The 19,488-nt window shown below is 50.3% G+C and overlaps 1 protein-coding gene across 12 annotated transcripts in view; it reads left to right on the top strand.

Moving 5' to 3' along the window:
• The window catches only part of FHOD3 (formin homology 2 domain containing 3), a 411,734-nt gene that overhangs the window by 149,241 nt on the left and 243,005 nt on the right, over nt 1-19,488 (top strand). The window lies entirely within an intron of this gene.

Here is a 19,488-nt window from a genome sequence, read left to right as displayed (position 1 = left end):
TCAGAGAAAATAAACACATTAAAAATAATAATGACCTTGATAATGTTATCTAAAACCTATGAGTTAAAAAATGTGATTGTCAAAACTTATAATTCACTAGGTATGTTAGGAAAAACATGATCCAAAGATTGGTTGAGAGAGATTTATTTTTAAAGGCATTTGACTAATACAGTGATTTATAGTTTACAAAGTTTATTCCTTCATTTACTCATTTGGTCCACCCATCACCCCATCTGTCCCTTATCGAGCCCTGTTACTTGTCAGTCACGGTGCTGGGTATGCCTGAGGATGTTAAGTGTGCCCTCAGGATGCTGTGTGTGCCCCAGCCATGCTGCCTGCCTCCTACAGTGCATGGGTTTGCTGACTGTGACAGCCCCACTTCCCTGGGTCCTCCTGTAAGGAGAGTCTGCTCAGGCTGCCGAGGGCTGGAAAGCCGTGCTCATCTCTGCCAGGGGTGAGAAAGGGGATGGCATCAGATGGCAGGAAGGAATCTCCATCCCCTCCCACAGATGCCCCTGTCGGCCACAGGATTTAGGGCTACGGGACAGAGCCCATTTCTCCACCAGGGCAAGCTGCTCCGGCCCATGTGGCGCAAAGGGCAGGCAGGGCAGCAAGACTGAGAGAGCAGAGACCCTGGCGTGTGAATGAGGGAGGGCTTCGTGCTGTAACGTCCCTCATTGGTTAACGGGGCCCAGCGTCGAGAGTGAGGAGAGCTCACGAAGCTGGAGTCATGTGAGGAGGGATCCTAGAAAGGGGCCACCTTGGCAAGGGCTGGCTGCGGGGGGAGCTCGACCCCGGGGGAGGCCTGGGAATGGCCACACTGGTGGGGCCCTTCTGCTTCCCCTCCTGGTGGAGACCTCACAGTTTTTTCCTGATTCTCTTCTGTTTCCATTGACTCCCCACCTTGGCTTGGCCCTGGTTGTCATAATATTGAAATACATCATGTTTTATTATTTGCCATATTTATTGAATAATTGATAGGCTCTTATTTCTTAATTCAAAATAACAGATGTGTCAGATGCTTTCTCTTTTTTCCACTGAAAGATTTCTCGTTATCAGAAAGAAATCAGTTTTTCCTTTAGCATTGTGCTTGTTTTTGTGTGTTAATGACCTTTAGGGCTTTTGGGACAGAATAAGTGGTATCATTATAATGTGGTGAATTCCCTGGGTGTCCAGATCAAGGCTGTATGGCTTTGCTCCTGACTGGGAACCTGCAGGAACAAGTTCTAACTCTCACACTGAGCCTCTAAACTAAGGAGGTGGTGAAGCCAAGATACTTTATGAATCGCTGACAGCCAGGCGGGACATGGGGGAGGCCAAACCACTGAAGGGGTGTGAAGGAGTGAGCTGGGAGGCCAGGTCAGGTCCCCCCACTCCCAAGAGTGGACCCCTTGCCCACAGCTGTGTGGCCTGCGCGTGTGTGGGAAGGGGATGCAGACCCGGATTCTGGGCTCCCTGCCTGCAGTGACGGCAGAGACGCCACAGAGGCAGCAGCTTCCAACGATGGTACGATCGTATTTTGCTCCTTCCACGCCCTCTTCTGCAGGCCCCCAACTGAAGATGAAAGGACCCGGGTACTCAGTCTCCAAGGTGTTGCTCGGGTCAAGGTCTCTGTCTTTCGGCCCCCATAGCTAGGAAAGGGCTGCAGAATACTTGGCACTTTTATGTTTAAGTCAGAGCTTAAGCCGGTTTGAGTCACTGAATCCCCACGATCAAAGGCGGTAATTTCACATCTTTTAGCTACTTCAAAGCAAGTTGTGGAAAAAATTAGGAATCTGGAAGCAAATGGAATTATACATGAAAGACAAACAATCTCTTGACCTCTCTTCCTCCCCAAACCAACTGTTCCTAAGTGTAAAGGGCCAGACTGGATGTGGCCCACTCAGCGTGGGGGGGGGGGGCAGCTAAGCCACAGGGCCAGCGTGGGGTGGGGGGGGCAGCTAAGCCACAGGGCCAGCGTGGGGTGGGGGGGGCAGCTAAGCCACAGGGCCAGCGTGGGGTGGGGGGGGCCAGCTAAGCCACAGGGCCAGCGTGGGGTGGGGGGGGCAGCTAAGCCACAGGGCCAGCGTGGGGGGGGGGGCAGCTAAGCCACAGGGCCAGCGTGGGGTGGGGGGGCCAGCTAAGCCACAGGGCCAGCGTGGGGGGGGCAGCTAAGCCACAGGGCCAGCGTGGGGTGGGGGGGCCAGCTAAGCCACAGGGCTCGTTGAACACTTTCTTTACCAGGGAGTGTTCCTGGAGCTGCCAGAATATGGAAGAAGCCCAGGATGAGGGTTTTATCAGAGAAGTACTTACTGTTAGGGGGGAGCAAGAATGGTACACGGCACACATGTCGCACAGGGTCATAGTTAAACGGGGAATTGGGTGATTCAGGGAGATGCGCCAGGAGGCTTCAGAGAGAAGGAGCAGCCTGGGAGGAGCTGTCGGTGAGGACAGATTTCACTGCAGTTCTCGAGTTTGGTGACAGGAGGAAGATGGGCTCCAGGAGGAGGAGAGGCAGGATGGTGGGGTGTGGGGTGTGCATGAAGAGAGGCCAGGCCCTCTTCCCAGTTAGGGAAAAAGTGGGGAGGCGGGTGAGGTTGGATCGGGGAGTGGTCCCACTAAAGATGGGTCCCTAAGGCTGGATGAAATGTCAGAGATCAACAAAGCCGGACCTAGTCAAAGTGGCCAGGGCAGATGTGGTCAGTGATACATTACTGTGACAGGGAGAGGGGGCCAGGTGGACGGACCCAGCTTAGTTCCACTTGTACTGAGATGGGTTTTCCAACTGGCACTTACTTAATTTAAGCTAGGCTCCTATCCTCCTGCAGAGGTTGGAGACGGGGTGCGGGGGGTGTATTCAGGTGTGGGCTGGAACAAACAGAAAATTCTTTGGGCAGCCTTGAGTTTTCTCAGGCAGGCACTTTAAGGAGGTGGGGAGGCGGTGGCACAAGTCATTCTAGGGACGTGGCCTTGAGCTGTTAGTGTTTGTTCTTAGTGTTTGTATCTTAGTGTTTGTTCAAGTCTTTCTAGGGCAAGGTTGAGACCTGGCCAAGCAGAGGGTTCAGAGGAGCCTGGATAGACTTTGGTCAAGGGAGAGTCTTTGTCAGGAGGCATCTGATTTTATGGGGCAGGAAATGGAGTTAAAGTGGGAATAAGGTGGTGAAACGGATATTAAAGGAGATGAGATTGGCTTTGAATATTAATCACTTTTCATTGACTCTTAGGGCCGCACGTGACCAAGGTGCTCATTCAACTTTTAAAGCCCTTCATTTACTGAGGACATAACTGGGATCTAAGGGATCAAGGGATTTTTTAATCCCGTGACATGAAAATGTGTGTGTTACCAGCCGTGTGTGTGCTGAATACCAGGAATGGACCAGGCACTGTGCTACATATTACGGGAAGTGCTAACATCTGTCCTAAACCCCTAGGGGCCCCGAGATGCTCACAGTCCGATGGAAAGAAAGGCACAAACGTGCAAAGAGTTGGCAGCACACTTAGAGACAAGGGGCTCACGTGGCAGGATGTGGCTCTTGGTACAGGAAGTGACCGCAAAGACAGGAGAGTGCCTGGACTGCAGGGGTCCAGGAACACAAAGACTCATGGGATGCCCGAGCCAAACAGACCGTAGGGATGCTGTGATCCAGCAAACTCTCTTCATGGGTCTTGACACGTGGGCAGGATTTTGACAAATTGAAAAACGAGCAGAGGCTCTCGGGAAGGGAGGAGGAGACCCCAGGATGATGTAGTAGGATGCAATTGTCATTGTGATAAAGTTCAGGTCCTAGGATGAGGTACCTTTTTTTGGGAGGTCCTTTTTGTGTAGGGATTAGTTTTCCAGATTTACTTATTTTCCTTAATCCTTGTTACGTTTATAGCCACTTGTGCTGGTATTGTCATAAAGTTTATAGTTTGAAAATTTCTTTTTGATTGGCTTGCATTTGTCGCAATAGCAGCATTTTAAGGAACATTCAGATGGTCCCATCGTACAAGGTCATTTTAGAAATATGTAACTTTTGGAATGTATTTGATGAAAATGAATATTCACTTTTCTTAGACATGCATTCTTAAGAACTTTTAGGCTATATTGAATGAATATATTAGATATTTGTTTATTTGTAGAAAGTTTAAATCAGGAGGGAATACCTGTAATTAATCAAAGGACTAGATGCATAAATGTAAAATGTGTGACCCCCGCCCCTTTTCCACCTTGGCCCACCCCTCCAGTTGACTGCCCCGTTAGGCAGTGCTGATGCTCTCACTTCCTTCCCCCTCCCCCGTGGCTCTTCCCAGCTGTAGCTGCAGGGAGCTGGGTCAGAAACAAATTAACCATTCCTAAAACCAGTCATCCAGAACTAGGCAGAATTAGCTGTTAAAACATCACATCCAACCCAGTTGCTAAAACTTCATAAATAATGAATAGAAACCAATAAATTCTGCACGTTGGGTTTAGGCAAATAGACATTCTGCAAATTGACCTGCCTCCATGTGGTGGCCCCTTGATGGACCAATGGAAGATGGTTTTTCTCTGAGCCTTGGGCAGTTCCGAGATCCAGTGGCCAGGTGCCTCCTCTTCCCTGTGCTGCCCTGGACACCCTGGCTTCCCAACCCATACCTCACTTTGTGTACTGCTTCTGATTTGCTGTGTTCCAACACCAGGTCATCAAGCACTTGAGAGCCATGGACAAAATTTGATTTAATTCTGTAGAGAAATATTTGCACATATGTATGGAGATGTCCACTGTCCAATGTCCATCAGAAGTTTCCATACTGGAAAACTGGGGGTAGCCGAAATGTCCACTCAGGAGAGGGAAGGCAAGCTTAATTGTGGTCCTTCTGGTCAAGGAACGTCGGCTTTTGCTGATGGCTTTAAGGACATCATCACTGTTGACAAATATTTTAGTTATTCAAAGGCCCTTTCAACTTATTTATAGTTTTTTTAACTTTTATTCTGGAGGTTTTCAGTTTCAGACTCTAGAGCTTTCAGACTCCAGAAAAGTGGGGGAGTGACTTTAATCGTTTTGCTCACTCTTATGACCAGATGTTGTGTACAGACAAATTATAGCAGGCAAACAGCATTTGGTCCTTAATTTATGTAATATATAGTATTTATTAATAATAATAGTAAATATGATTTATTAATATATCTTTGTAGCAACCAGGTTCAATAGAACAGACCAACTTCAATATTAGTGGATGGCTTGCATTTCATATGCATAAGCAGACATTGGTAAAGATCTCAGTTAAGTATCATCACAACACCATGAATTGCCCCCGTTTACCTACTCTGCTTTTTTCTCCCATCTTGGGATTCCTGCAATTTCTCTCTCCTGTTTTGAGCCCTTTCTCCCTTATGGTATTAGGAGAGCATTCAGACTTCTCTGGAAACTCAGCTTCTCACTTCCTATGATAGTTTTCTTGTGCTGCATTGGGCAGGAGGCATTGATAGTCTTTTTGCTTTTGAAAAGCAAATTCCTTTTTTAAAAAAAAAGAAAAAAAGCTTTCTTCAGCTGGTGTTGGAAATAAACCTTAATTTCCTTCAGCTTTTTTCTTCCACGGAAGGAGAAAAGCAACAGGACTTGAAGGAAAAGGGGAGTTGGGGGGGGTGGGTTGAATCATTGTTGCTTTCTGTGTTTGCTCTCGGCATCTTTTTTCTGGGTAAATTGCCTCAGGAATTTCTGCAGTCAGCTCTAATCTGCTCTTGAAAGGCCTTCTTTTGGACGAAACTCTTCAACTGAGCCAAAACTCTCTCCAGGACTCAGGGTTTGGGAGAAGACAATGAAAAGAAAGAGAGTATTAACATGTGGCCCTTCTACTGAGATTGTGAAATTTCCTTAAGTAAAAGTGGCAGAGGGGAAAAAGGCAGAAAACTCTGCTTTTGGGGAGGCAGAGTTTATCCCTCTCCCCTCTTCCCTCTCTTTTTTCTTTTGCCCCTTCCCACCCAGGAAGGTTGCAATAGAGAGCTTTTTGCATGTTTCTGAAAACAGGGACATTTGTGTCCCACTGGTACCATGGACAGATACCAAATAAATATTTTTGTCTCATGATATTTTGAATTATCATTTCTCCTCAAAATAAACACAAAATGCAAATGATAAAAATTGGACTTTTATTATTGCTTCCAAAGTCAGTTAAACATGGACATTTCGAAAACAGGTTGAACACCATTTTTATATAAACCACCAAAGACAAAGGTATTTTTATCTGACAGCTGGCATTTTAAACAGGCATTCTTCCCCTCCTACCCACAAGGGAAAAAGTCCTTATGTACCAAATCAGAGTCAGTCTTTCTGAACCCGTGACTTCTGCCATTAATTTAGATGAAAGAACAAATTAATTCATGTTTCCTTAATTCCAAACCAGGATGTGAAGCAAGCTTGTGATGATTTTATGCCTGGACCTAGGTGGGAGTTTTAAAGAGTTAGGCAGAAGGTGGGTGTGTGTGACTTAATCTGTTTTAAAGAGCCTGGAAGTTATTCCTAGCTCTCGGAAATTATAAAAAAAAAAAAAAAAAAAAAAAGAAGAGGGTGGAAACAGAGTTCAAACACTCTATTCATAGGATAAGAGGAAGAGGAGGGAGGGAGGGACCCGACTTTCATTCACTTCACAAAAATGGCCTCTGTACCTATTATGTGCCAGTCACAGTTTAAGGTCCTGGGGCTACAGCAATGCCTAAAGCAGACAAAAATCCCTGCTGTGGACCTTCCTTTGCAGTGGGGGTGGGGAGACATGGATAATAAATAAGGTCAATATATAAAAGATAGAGTGTGACAGTGGTCAGTGCTATGAGAAGAAAAACACTGCCAGGGTTCTGAAATGTGTGTATCTCAGTGCATGTTGGAGATTTTTAAATAGGGAGCCAGGGGAGATCTCGTCCAGAAGGGGATGGTTTCGTACGGCGGGAGGCCATGTAGGGGGGCAGCGGGTGAGCAGGTCGGAGGCCACTGCATGGCCCAGGTGCGGGATGATTGCTTTAGACCAGAGGGGTAGCAGGTCAGCAGTGAGAAAGGTTGGATGTGGAACTCCTTGCAGGATGAGATGGGGTTGGGGGCAGCGGCGGGGCATGAATAGAAGAGAGAAGCAGGAAGCCTGGCCATGGGGTTCCAGCCCGAGCATATGCTACAAACCCCGTGGTCCCTCTGCTGTGGTCTCTGAGGCTGTCACCTAAGGTTTTCAGTTTGTGCTGTTTTATACTTTGTGCCACTGCTTCCACACTAGGTGACAAACTCCCCAAGAGCAAACCTAGCTCCTTTCTTGTCTTTCTTTCACACCTCAGAGTCCAGCACAAATTTGTTGGCTTGAACTGACTGTTCCAAGATCAGCACTTTAGAAACACAGAACTGTGTAGAATACCCAGCAGGTGCAGAATGGATGATTCATGTGCGGTAATGATCACCAGGGGCCATGATGGCCTCTTCTCTAAGCCAATCAGATGTGCTCATGAACTCAGAACGCCAGGAGGGGAGGCGGGGCCTCACTTCAAATGCAGCACAACCCCCCCCCCCAACCCCCCGCCTCCGTCTCCCCATCCTGGCTCCAGAGCCACCTGGGGTGACCGTGCTTTGGGAGGGGGGATTGGAAGAATTTGGGATTTTGCCGGGCAGTGTCCTCTGGTTGGAAGGCCATTCACTGAAGATGACTCAGCATTTTTAGTGTATTCTGAACCCAGGACAAGGCAGCAGGGCAGTGCGGCTGCTGGACGTGACCAGGCTCAGCTGGATGCTCCGCTCAGCACAGCCAACCAGTGTCTCTGAACTGAGGGAGGAGAGGGGACGTGGTAGTTGGTTCATGTCTCCCCGCTACTCTTTCTAGCCTCTCATTCTTGTGTGTTTTGCCAGAGTTTAATCTGCTTGTTGAATGCAAGAATCATGGTGTGTCAGAGGGGCCACTTCCCACTGGCTCATTTGGTTTCATTCCCAGGTGAAAAAGGTTGTCATTAATGCTGATCAAGGGGGCGGGTATATAGCTCCGTGGTAGAGTGCCTGCATAGCAAGGACAAGGTCCTCAGAACCTCCAGTAAAAAGAAATAAGTAAACCTGATTACCTCCCCCCAACAAACAACAACAACAAACATGAAAACTAAAAAAAATTAAAAAGACAGAAAATGCTGATAAAATACATCCCTGAGTATTTTCACAGGAGCAGGCGAGTTTTCTGTTACCCTCCACTTTCCGATGAAGGGCTGGCTCAGAGTTTTTCCCTAGTTAAAGGGGGGCGTGCCTCAGCCTTTCTCAGTCAGTGACATATCTTGAGTCACCAGACCTTTCCCCATTGGAGGAGTGTTGTATCATCTCTGATGCTGGTTGCTGCGCTCTGAGGAGGAGGTTCAAGTACCAGGATTAGAGGCCCTTGGGGTGGCCCCCTTGGTGTGGACGCCTTCAAATTCTACTGGCCACCCCTAGTGGGGGATGGGCTCTCCTAGCATTTTGGGTATTAACCCGCCCAAGGTCGGTACTTCTCCCAGTGTGGTCCTGGGGCCAATGAGTCTGGTGGAAGTGCAGCCTCGTGTGCCTGCCCCAGGTCAGCTGAGTCCACTCTGCGCTTTACAAGCTCCCCAGGTGATTTCTATGCGCATTAGGGCATGAGACGATTAAGGGTACCGTGCATCAGCTGGTCTGTTTTAAACTAAATCACGTCACGTGACAACCCCCACTACAGTTCATTCTCAGTCCTGAAGGCTCCTCTCCTGCAGGCAGCTACGTCTCTTACGGCTTCCCTTTCGTTGCTAATGTCTTGAATTTTTTTTTTTTTTTCTGTTCACTCGTCTGGTTCCTTCAATTTATGTCTCAGAAAATCTGCAGCCCGAGGCTCTGATGCTTTGCCGCTGAAGGTAGGCTGTGGCCGTACCCTCTCTCTGTCCCTCACATGCCACGTAGGGACCTGGACGGCGGGCGGGTTGTTCTTTAAATTCTTAGCTCAATTCGTGGAGATGCTGAACGCGCTCCTCCGACTTAAGGCGGGCTTGGCTTCCATAACCTCTAAATACAGGTATTAACTGGTGGCATGAGGCTAAAATCGTCTTTGGTCCTGGCGAGAATATAAACAAACAGGCCTCATAATTTTCAGACTGGGAGAAGAAAAAAACGAAACAAATCTCTGCTTCCTTGCAAGGCAAAGCAACAGTCTGGGCGCTTGGTTTGTTCTAACGGCACCTTTTATCGCGAGGCAGTGTCTGAGGGAGCCTCTAAGTGTGTGTAATGATGGGAGTTCATGTCTCTTTCCTGAGGAAAGAGCTCCAGCCCCTCGGGGGGTGTGGTGACGGCTGGGGCCCTGCTGTCCGACCACAAAGATTACTGAGGACGTTTTCCATGCCTGTGGCTCTGGTCTGCGTGGAGTCGGGCCCGAGCCCAGGGGAGACCGCACTGGGGGCCCGGAAGAAAGCCACCCCTGCCAGCTCCCCAGTCCTGGTTCTGCTGCCACCCCCCCTCACAGCCTTACTCCTGGACTTGGCACCTAGAAAATGGCTCACACAAGCATGTGACCGAGCCAGCCCCGTACCCCCCATCCTTCACTCTTGTTTTGACTCCTGGAAGTGCTGTCTGCCCTTGGGATGGGATGGAGGCCGCCGTCTGCATCTTAGACGGAGTGTGTGTGTGGAGACTGGGCCTTGGTGGGGGGGTGTACGTCACCACAAGCCAAAGAGAATGTCAGCTCTTGCAAAGGTCCTTTAAGCCCTTCTGGCCCACTCGCATGTCCTCACTATTTGTATGAGAGAGAAGTTTATTCACTTTCCCTGCCTGAAATAATTCAGCAGGGTGAGAGGCCTGCCCCAGTTCATGGTGATTTGACGACTGCATTGTGGCGCTGGAAGGGCACGCCCTTTTGCTTGCCTTTTCCTCTCAGTGGCCTGTGGTTGTGACTCTTTCAGAGGCTCCCTTGGCTCCGACCCCAGTGTGAATTGATGGTGGAGGCCCTGCGAGGGCGAGTGCCCGCCCTGGGGCCCGTCATGGTCCACAGTCTCCTCTCTCAGCTGCTCCCAGCCCCTGCTCCCCATCACTCCTTGGAAATCCAAGGCTGCCCCAGGGCTTTCCCTTTGAACTGAACCAGGTGAATGGGGGGGGGGGCTCTGGTGTGGAGCTGTTCCTCTGCAGGCAGGGGCCCTGTAGGGGCAGGGAAGTCAGAATCAGCCCGATCCAATACGAGAGGTGGGCCTTCTAGGCAGGGAGTGGGTGTGGGAGAGCCTGTTGGAGCGCTTTAATTTGCTGACACATGGCGCCCCCATGGCAAGTCACCGTGCACACCGAGTGAGCCTGAGATGTAGCCTGAGCCTGCTACGTAATGGAGTGACCTCGTGTTGGCTGGGTGAATGTGGGAAAGTGTCGCTCATCTGGCCTGCCACGAGCATGATGATGACTGCCGGGAGTCAGCCTGTGTCTAATCCAGAGGGAGGAAATGGTGCTGCCCGCCCATGGCTCCACTCCTCGGCGTCATAGGGCTGCAAAGCGTCCCCAGCAGCACCAGGCTTTCTCACTGCTTGGGGTCTGTCGCACCTGTCCCCTTGGCCTCATTCACCCGAGTAGCTGACTCATTTTCCCCGTTTACCTGGACTGAACATACCTAACTGTGGGTCTCTCTCTCGTTAGACTTCAAGTTCCTCCCGGGAGCACCGTGTTGTGTTCATCTTTGAGGCTAGGCTGCAGTGCCCTCCCCCGAGTGTAACTGCCGTGAGTGGCTCAGAGTCACAAGTCCCCCTCTCTGTACGATGTCACTCTGTGGCTCCTTTGTTCCATGGGAGAAGTTACAACTAGGCAAATGGCTGGTTTCAGCAGGAAATATGTACTGATTTAACTAGCAGGTTTGGAAATACTGATTCTACAGGGGCATCCAATCCAAGGTGTTCTGGTCCTCTTCTCTGTGATGGAGTCCTCCAGAAACTCACAGTTGTGTCCACATTGTTTCCTAGGTTCTTCAGTATGTTGGGCTCACCTGGCTGTTACCACCGAGGGGATGAGCAGTCAGGATTGGTTCATTTCGAGGTTTCACCTGGATGACCGGCCGCAGCTGTAGGGCACCCCTGACTGGCTCAGCCCTCCTCAGCATAGACCTTGGCACAGCCTGGAAATAATCCCAGAGGGAGTGTTTGGGGTGCAGCTTGTCCAAGATTTTGACAAATAGAAAAGTTGCAGTTCAAATGTGAATTTGCTCCACAACAACAAAAAATAATATTTAAGGTTTGCTACACTTAATTGTAAAAATGCAACACGACGTCCTCTGACTGTGGTTCCCTCTCCCCCTTGGTTAGTGAACAAACTGATCAGCAGTTGTTTTCACAACCCTTTTCTCTGGTGCAGTTTCGTTTGCGTTATGTGATACTCACCATAGATGAATGGCTGTTTCCACCTTGAAGGGCCTGGCCCCATGGGGTGGGTCAGGTGGACTACTGAGTTTTGCCAGCTCTGTTGGGTGACATGATTGATGCCAGATTGTTCCCCTTTGACCCCAGCTAATGATCCTTGTCTTCCCTCCAGGGGTTAGACATTCACTTTTTTTCCTCAGAGTGTTTAGGGCAGGGATGGTGAACATTCTCCCTGTGAAGAGCCATTGACCCTAGGAAGGGAGAGGCCATCTCTTTGAGGGAGTGATGGTACCTTGGAGAGACACCCCCTGGGCCCAGCCGGGGCTGTCTGAACTCAGGCGACCTTCTCAGCACAGTGAAAAGGTCCTGACAGATGACAGGAGGTGCCCGGCAGCCCAGAGTGAAGGACCTGACTGTTCACTCTGCAGAGGGTCTTGGGTATTTTCTTAGAAATGTCATTGAAGCCTTTGGTGCTGGCGAGAGAAGGGAGTCATCTGTACTGAGTGGGCCAGGTGCTTTGCCAAAATTATTGTGTTCATTATCACGTTGCCTCAATGTTGGAATGTGGATTTTTAATTCTGTTTTACCAATAAGAGAACCAAGGCACAGAGAGACATTTCTTCTGAAAGGCACCCATCGATTTAGGCGTCTGGAGGGTGGTGTGGTCCAAGACTCTGGTGGGGTGGTGCAGAAGGCACGAGCAAACCAGAGCAGTGCGTGGTGCAGGGCGAGGGACTGGCCAGCTGGGCTTGCAGGGGGAGTGGGCACAGCGCCCCCAGCGGTGGGCAGGAGAGAAGCGGGGAGCTCCTAGTGGCCGGTTCTGTGAGCTGAGGCTGGGGTAACCGGGTGCTTCACCGAGGCCAAGACTAGGACAGTCCTGGCTGGAGTCGGTGCCTGGGTGAGGGGTTGAGCGGTTGAGCGGTTTGGATGTGCGTCCTCAGGGATGGTTGGGGGTGGGGCTATGTGGTTTGGGGCCTTTGTGCTGGGGTGGTTCTCTTACAAATTTTTCCCCCCGGAGAGTAAAGCAGAGTTGGGCCACAGACCTGACTGAGAGGGATGGTCTCCTATGGGCACTGCTGGAGACTCTGGATGCTTCCAGAAGAACAGAGAGAAAGGCTCGTTTGATCAGGAAACCTCTCTTCCCTTTGTGCCCTGCCGGGAGAGGAACCCAGCTGCAGGCCTGACTACCCTTGTGCTGGGAGCATCTCGGGGGAAAACCACCCTCCATTCCAGCAAAACTGCTCGGCAGTACTTTCTCTATTGTGGTTAGAACTAGAAAGAGAAATATACGTCATTTTTGAAAAAAAAAAGCACACATCTAAACGTTTCAACTTAATTCTGAAGTAAAGGGAATGATAGAAGCCATAAGGAAAGTAACTATTTCGAGGGTCTCTAGGTTCCTCATTCGGGGAGGAGAGAGCAAAGGAAGAAGGTAATGTGGAAGGAGAGGAGGAGACAGAGACGGCAGGAGGCGGGGCCAAGCCATTTGCTGGAGAGACGGATGTGTGGGTGGAGGCAGAGGAGCGAGTTCTGACTCGATCGGCCCCATAACCTGTTCTTCACACCACTGATTGCCTCTGGGTGTTGTTTTTTGCTGCTATTCAGATGCTAATGACCTGATTACCCCGGGACAGCAGCCTTTTTAGCAGCCCCTCTGGGCCCACGTGCGTGCGGGGCCCAGTAGGCAGGTGGGGGGTGGGGCTGGATGGTCTCTGAGGACCCTCCTCTCTCTGCCATTCTTCGATTCTGGGGGAAGACAAAAATGAGTTTTAAACAGAATTCCCATTCATTAAGTGGCCTGCACTAGTTGACCCCGGCCTTTTTGCCTCTAAGAGACACCTTTGTTAAAGCAGCGATGGGAGCAGACGCAAGTGCCCTTTGCTGGGGCCCAAAGCTAGCCCTCGGTTCAGAGGGAAAGATCGTTTCCTGCGAAGGAATCTGGAACCAGAGGTCCTTGGCGCTGCCTGGGCTGCCCTCCTCAGTGAAGGTGAGGAGGGTGGGGGTGTGGTTCCCAAGGTCACAGAGCTGGGTGGGGCTCAGCAGGGCTGTGAGGACAGACAAGCCGTCGGGCACATAATTGCATGCTTTCAATTCTGGTGCAGCTTTTTGGTCACAGCTCCTTGGAGGCTGCTCCAAGGGGGGCCTCCTGGGTTCCTCCCTAGCTCAGTGCCCGCAGTGTCTTCTGTTGACACGTCTTCTCCACTGACTCTTGAGTTTCGTGAAACCGGGTCCTGCTTGGTGCGTCTTTCTTACTCCCCTGCCTGGCACTGCCCTCGATACACAGTAAGTGGCCCGTGATTGAAGGGAGGAAGGAAGGAGTCAGCATTGGCTGCTGAGGGCTAGGAAGCAAAATCCTGGATTGTCCAGGGTCCTGAAGTTCTCTGGGCCCTGCCCTTCAGAAGGCAGAGAAGGCTGCAAACCTGGGCCAAAAACACATGCACAGACGGACCCGAAGCTCATCCGCGGACCCTCATTTAGGGACCCAAGGCTAGCAGACCCGTAGCCTTTAGCAGCAGAACATGTGCATCAATCCATTAGCTGTGCATACCCGGCCCAGGCCCCATGCCAGGGGCTGCCGGGGCTGGAGGGAAACCCGTGTGGGTGAGGGTTGGTTCCGGTGCAGGGAAAGTGCAGGTGGGAAGACAAGTGATGCTTTGTGACAGGATATGCCGCATCTCAGGCCTGCGGCCACATGTGCACAGAGAGGTTGTGAAGAGCAGTGTCCTCCGTAACCTTTAGGCTCACAGCCTTTCACTTCCTGTGGGCTCTCACCTTTGGTTATGCTTTTTTTAATAGACATTATTTTTGAGGGGAGCAGTTCTAATGTTACAGAAAAAATTAAGTAAGAAGTGCAGAGTTCCCAGGTGCCCCTCCAACCTCCCCCAACTTCCTGTTATCAATATCTTGCATGGGTGTGGTACCTTGCTATAACTGATGTACAAATATTGATGCAGTTTTATTAACTAAGGTTTATCATTTACATTTGGGTTCCTTCTTTGTGTTATGCATTCTCTGGGTTTGGACAAATATATTTTGACGTGTGCCCACCATGAGCGTGTCACGTGGAATAATTTCACTGCCCTCAGCATCCTCCGTGTGCCATCTAATTATTCTTTCTCTCTTCCCGTCCGAGTGCCTGGAAACCACTGATCTTTTTATTGTTCCCATGGTTTTTCCTTTTCCAGACTGTCCTATAGTGGGAATCATACAGTGTGCAGTCTTTTCAGATTGGCTTCTTTCACTTAGGAACATGCACTTAAGATTCCTTCACGTCTTTTTGTGAGTTGATAGCTCATTTCTGTTTATCGCCAAATAATATTCCATTGTCTGATGTACCACATTTTGCTTATCCATTCGCCAGTTGAAGGACATCGAGGTGTCTTCCCAGTTTTGGCGGTTGTGATTGTCGATATACTACTTTTCATGTCGTCTTTGGCAGTGTGGCCACAGGGACATGGCAGAGTGGGGTTATGTCTTTTGGGGGCTGGGTCTATTCGTGGAAGGCAAGACTCTAGCATGTTCTTAGTTTCAGCTAACCTGTAAAGCTGTAACCAGGGCAGATGTGGGGGAGGTATTAGGAATCTGGATGGGAAGTGTTCCTTCTGAGTTCTTTTTCCAGCCCCCCGTGGCCAACTTGGTCAATTTGTGGTCAGTCATGGGGATATAAAGTGAAGTTATCCACAGGCCCTGACAGCAAGGAGCTCACAGTTTAGTGAGGGGGGGGGAGAATTGCAAAAGGATCATTACATATTGGAAATATTTCAACCAACACCGACTGTGAAAATTTAAGGACAGTGGCTGATTTGTAGGGTTAAAAATAACACCATCATCAGAACTCACTCCAGCCCTAAGTGGCAAGTGTGACAATATGGGTGGATACTAGGAATTTACAGAGAAGCTGGGGAGGTGAAGGAGGTGTCTCCAGGAGGAGGTGACCCGGCTCACAGGGAGGGGAGAGGTGGCTGAAGCAGGAAACCCCTCTTCCAGGCCACCGCATGAAGGCAGAGAGCGAGGCTTCTGACCCTGGGTCACCTCCCATAGTGTCAAGGATGGCATTCAGCTCTCTGAGGGCATCCATTTCGAGGCAGGGGGACTGCTGGCTGGCAGTGAGTGCGCACGCTCCTCCAGTGTCCCATCTCTCAGGGAGCGGCCCCTCCCAGGGGGCCATGCCAGAATTTGGGAGCCCACCACCCACTTTGTCCCGCATTCAGGTCTATCCCTAAAGCTCTCTCAAGTCAGCCCCTCTTCACCATCCCCACTGTTCTTGCCCTGACCCATCACCCCTTGCTTGCATGATTCCAGGCATTTCCTAACTGGTTTCCTGCTCCGTCTCCCTTCCATCCACTTGCCCTCACTGGCCATGCTGGTCATGAACTTAATGAAACCCTGTCTCATTGGATTCCTTCCTGCCTGAGAGACAGAAGCCAAAACCCCAGGGCACAGCAGTGTGGAGTCGTCAACCTGATGCTCACCCTGCATGACCTGCCCACGGACTGGCCATGCTGAAGTGTTGTGCCCTTTGAAGGCACGCTTCCCTCTGCAGCCGTCCACGCTGCACACTGACTCGTTCGTCTCCCTCAGTTTCCCTTCTGCACAGCCCTTCTCCGGGTTCTTCATTTTCCCTCAAGCCTTTGAAGTCCGTGTCCCCGCATCTGAATCTCCATCTCCAGTCCCCTGCTTCACAGGGTCTTCCATTCCTTCCTCTGTGTCCCCCAAGTATCGCCATCTCCCGCTCATATGACATTGGCATTATTGGGGGCCATGTCTGTCTTCCCCATCTCTCGGCCATCAACCCTTGACGCCTGAGACTGCCTTCATTTACCTCTGTCCCCAGGGTGCTCAGCATAGTCCCTGCACAAAGGACAATAAAGGATTGTTAAAAGGATGACGTTAAAAATGTCTAAAGGGTGATAACACTCCAAGGGAATTTGGGATTCAGCGAGGTCGTCTTAAGCAGTCCCACTGCCTCAGGTCTTGGGACCTTCTTATCATTCACATCTAGCCTCTCCACTCTCGGGTTGAGGGGGCCGCCCCTTGGCTGATGGGGGACCCTCATACATCCCTCCTCACCCTCGTCATCACTGGCACTTGTCCCTGTCAGCCCCCCCAGAACAGAAGCCCTTGCTTTTATAGGTATGTATTTTCTCCCTGAATTTACACACTGACAGGGGTGTCCTGGTTAGGATGTGAGTTTCAGTGGCCCAGTTGTTTATTTTTACTGTATACACAGAACATACGGTCATCTCATTTCCACAAGGCATTTTCTTTTCAGTGACTCTCCCCCACTTCTGAGAGCCTGCAATCCCAGTGCTGGAGCCAGTGGTGATATCCCTTCTCAGGCTTTAGTTTTTTCACCTCTGAGACGATGATGTTGGCTTGGATCAAGGATTCTTACTTCTTGGTCCATAGACTCTCCTAAAGTCCCGTAGGAAGCTTCTGGGTGCTCATTTCCCCTGAAATTGTATTAACATTTTGTGTGTCTGAACGTCTCTTTATGACCTGTATCTGACTTTCAAAAGAGTCTATGATTCCAAAAAGCTTAAAAGTCACTGGAAAAAAAAAAGGTTTCCAAAATCTGACTCAGTAGTTTTTTCACTGAAGAACAAAGTTTCTACTCTGCCACCTTTTTTTTAATTAAAAAAAATCAGCGTGTAATAATGAGTAATAGTTTCAGGTTGAAATGGGTTACACTTCCCGTCATCCGTGTATCATGTGACCCAGTTGAATTCATGGGAACAATTTCCAGAGCAGATTTCTTTGGACTCGGTGCTGATGGTAACTTGGGCTTGGGCTTCCTGACTGGGGAGAGAAGGCACCGACCGTCTCCAGGCTGTCTTTTGTCACATTTCACAGGGTTGTTCTTTGCCAGTTCTCACTGGGATCCTGAAGGGCAGGTGTCCCAGCTACGTCCGGGCAAAGCGGGAGCTCTTTTCTCATTACTGCGCCTGAAAAATCGTGCCGGTTGTATTCCCTGTAGCTGGTGTGGATGGAGTTCTAAGTGTAGGCATGGCGTTCTGCCGATGAATAAATTTCCTCTCTACACGTGATGCCTTTCACAGCAGCCCAAGGGTAGGAGGAAGGTTATTGTCTCCCTGTGCAGAGGAGGGACTCCGGGGTCTTAGTCCCGCCCCCCCCCCCCCCCCCCCGAGTGCTTGGTTACTGAGTTTGCCTCTTTGTGAGATAAGGCTGTGCTGTCATGATTAAACTCAGTGATTTTCTGGATGTATCTTTCCCTCTCCCGCTTTGCTAGACACACTCACAGATGCCTTTGTTTCCTCCCCTCCACATTCTCTCACTGATGTAAGTTGGTTCTGTTTTTTCCCCTGGTCCCTTCTGATGCTCAGGTCTGTCTTTCCCCCCACACTGAGGCTTTTCTTCATTGTGCTCTTGGCTGAGCAGGAGGCATGGGACCTCTGCGGCTGTGCTTCTCAGCACTGAGATTTGTGAGCCATGCAGGTTTCCTCCCCAAGGACAGAGCAGGAATTGTTCCCAATGGCCTTTAATTAATTTGCCCTCTACTCCTTGTTATTATAAGTGAGTTTAGCTTGTAATACACTAATTGCATCTTTCATTTTAAACGGCATGAACCATGGAGAGAAAAGATGGGAGGGATTATGAAGACTTTAAGAAGTGATGTTCTGATTACACTTCTGTTCCCCACCGCTTATAGGCTCCTAATTGCCCTTTCCTCAAAGGCTAACACCACACAAATGACTGCCCCCAGGCAGATTCAATGTGGAAGGGGTGGGGGAATAAATGGGCACTTTCATTTACTGGCCAAGCTTGGGCTGTGCTTGACCTGAGAATAATGAATGTATGATCGCCCCCACTCTCAGCGTCTCCCCAGCTGCTGGGACCAGCACTGCCAATTCCATTCCATGGGACCTTCCGTAGCCTGAGGTGTCGTCAGCTCCCTGCCACCCGGGGGTGTGCTGGTGGGCAGGGCATCTCCACACACTTGGGACGTGGCAGTCTCAAAGCTTCAGGAGAATGGCCAACCTTTCAGGCTCCAACCTGATCCCAGTCCTACATTTTACACACGAGGATTCCGCTTTGAGTTTTCCTGCTGTGCTCTTTTGATGTTTGCCAGTCTCACTATTTAGTCCCCCAGGCACCCTTTTCCCTAATGCTGTGGCTTAGGACCCTCAAGCTGAGTCTTGCTGGCAGGAACCGTCTTTTCCCCTACACGGCCCCCTGGGAGGGGCTGCACCATCCTCACTGGCATGCGTCCACAACCGAGGTGGACAAGGAGTAGAAAGGAGCTACCTCTGAGTTCCTGGGAGAAGTGTGAAGTTCACAGACAGGTGAAGCCTCAGGAGCTGCCCTCTTGCTGGCTTAGGGTGGGCTCCAGTTCCCTCCTCCCCGTTCAGCAAGCATTGGGGTCTTTTTTTCTTTTGCATTGCCTGATTTTCAGGCAATGTGCACGCATAGAATTCCCTTCCTTGGGACTTGAGGCCCATTGGGACAGTCTACACAGTGTATCGGGTGTAAGTGGAGGGTCAGAGGGCCTCCAGGCTCTGCCCCACCATCCATGGGCTTAAGCCAAGGGAGCATTGACACCCACACGTACAGACCCAGAGACACACCTGCAAGACCCACACAGAGCAGTCGCAGACGCTCAAGGCAGAACAAGGGCGCCCCGAGGCTATCAGTCGCCCTGCACTGAGGAAGCCTTGGATTCCCCATGTCACTCAGGACTGGGACTCACTCCTGAAGTTTGCACACACAGGCTGCTTCTAAAGGAGTGAGTGATGTTCAGTAGGACAGGCACCCATGAAGCATAGCCTTGGGAAGCCGGTAGACCGTCCTCTGTTGCTATGTGAGCCCTTCACACTCGTTTAAGCTAAAGGGGAGGCCAGCACAGCCCTGGTGAGCCTGACTTTCTGCTTGATGAGGCCTGGATGCGACATAAATGGAACACCCAGGTGCTTGAACTCAGGGTGTCCCCCAGCAGTTAAAGCTCCAGACCACACCGCCCGTGGATGCTAGCCCAGCAGCAGGGAAGCCAGGACTTTGGCTGCGGGAAGGAGTACCTCTCTTACGGCCTGTGTAGGACCCTTTTGTACCCCGTCAAAGGGCCAGTAGCAGTCTTTGGTTTGGGTGTGATACTGGATGTGGTAAAAACACCTGCTGGCTCCTTGTCTACCAGCAGGAGTTGTACCTCTCATAAAATGACAAATCATACGTCATTTACAGGCATCCTTCGTCCCTAA

This window comes from Camelus dromedarius, chromosome 32, assembly GCF_036321535.1.
Source record: "Camelus dromedarius isolate mCamDro1 chromosome 32, mCamDro1.pat, whole genome shotgun sequence".
NCBI classification, from domain to species: domain Eukaryota; kingdom Metazoa; phylum Chordata; class Mammalia; order Artiodactyla; family Camelidae; genus Camelus; species Camelus dromedarius.
The sequence above is the reverse complement of the archived record's forward strand: the minus strand, read 5'-3'. Positions and strand labels throughout refer to the sequence as shown.